We start from the raw sequence: 1,743 nt of genomic DNA, 5'->3' as shown, positions 1-1,743 counted from the left end.
GGTGCATCTTTGACATCAAAATTACCGGAACGGAATCGACGAAACCAAAATTGCGCGATATTGACTGTTACAGTATCAGGACCATAAACACTATTCACATTTTCAGCCGCCTGGCTTGCGTTTTCGCCTTTATCGAAGAAAAACTGTAAAATATGGCGTATTTTCTCTTTGTTGGTGTCCATCTTTGACACGCGCTCAAACAATACTGACTCAAGCAATCACAAAACTGTCTCAGAAGTTTTTTAGTACGAAATCTTATCTTTTTAACGCCATTTGGCGTAACCCGATCGCACTTATACAACGCGAGATACAGATTACTAAAGCCATCTATTGGAAAAATAATAGATTTCTTTTTGCTACACCTAATATTTATTATAGTAGTTTATTAAAAAATAGAATGAAAGTATAATATATTAAGTAATATATACATAATTTATTTTATCAAAATAATCCTTTTAATGAGGCATATTATTATAAGTTGGATTTATAAATAATATTAATTAAAAGATGAATAATAATAAGATTAGGTTAAAGAAGAATAAATAAGAGAAATTTAATATCTATGTTTAGAATATGAGTTTAAGAGCTTAGATATAGCTGACTTATTTATTTAAATTATTATGTGTTAAGTTTTAGGAGAAAGGTTTTAAATAAAGGTTTTAGAAATTTTTTAATATATTTAAAAATTAAAATTTATGATTAATTAATTATTGTTTTTGTAATATAATGTAATTTGTTATGGTATTGTAGATTATTATCTTGTATTGTAGATTGTTATTGTTATTATTATTGTTATTATTATTGTTATTAATTTAGGATATATAATATAAAAAGGAGAAGAAATAGGTTGGTTTATGGTTTATATAGATTATAATTAATTTTTATGAATAAATTGAAAATATTCCATTATCTGATCACTCACTTAGATGAATTACTATGATTACAATTTTTACTATACAGTCAGCTCAATATGATTTAGAGTTGGCTATAATTAAGTTGGCTCTTTCGGGAGCTGATGATAATGTTACTACAATAGAATTATGAAAATTGTATATTATGGTTCGATTACTTAAGTATAAGATTATGTTACAGAGCTCTAATTTGATTTTGTTACAGGCTGATAAAGAATTATATCTGGCAAGTTTACATTTACATTTGGCGGAAGAGCGGTGATTAGTTGAATATTTAAAGTTTGTGGGGCTTATTAGTGGTGATGAGTGGGAATATATGATAATTTCACGTGATGAGTTGATTAAAGACTTGTGAATTATTTTAATGAGAAAAAAATAGTGTATAATTAATTTTGGTTAGGTTTAATATTATTTATTATGTATAATTTTAGGATTTATTTAGATAATTTTTGTTTGATTTAAGTTAATTTTATTGAATTATGGTTTGTTTGTTTGATTAGTTAAATTTTAATTTTAATTTTTAGAGGTTGTAGATTATGTTGTGTGTGATTGAAGAAAAAAGAGAGGAAGGGGCGCGGCCAGCATTTTTTTTTGAATTTTTAATAAATTGTTATTTTAATGGGGAATTTATATTTGTTAATGTTATTATGTATGTATGTATGTATTTATTATTGCCTTCACTTTCGTGTTTACAATTTCTTCCGATTTTTCCATTTCCAATTTTACAATTTGCCATATTTCGCCATTTACGCTTAGACTTAATAGTTTACAATTTTCATTCGCATTTACAACTTTTTTGTACAATATCTCTCACTTCACATTCACCCTCATT

Source organism: Trachymyrmex septentrionalis, unplaced genomic scaffold (assembly GCF_001594115.1).
Source record: "Trachymyrmex septentrionalis isolate Tsep2-gDNA-1 unplaced genomic scaffold, Tsep1.0 scaffold170, whole genome shotgun sequence".
Lineage (NCBI taxonomy): Eukaryota > Metazoa > Arthropoda > Insecta > Hymenoptera > Formicidae > Trachymyrmex > Trachymyrmex septentrionalis.
This window is presented reverse-complemented; position numbering follows the sequence as displayed.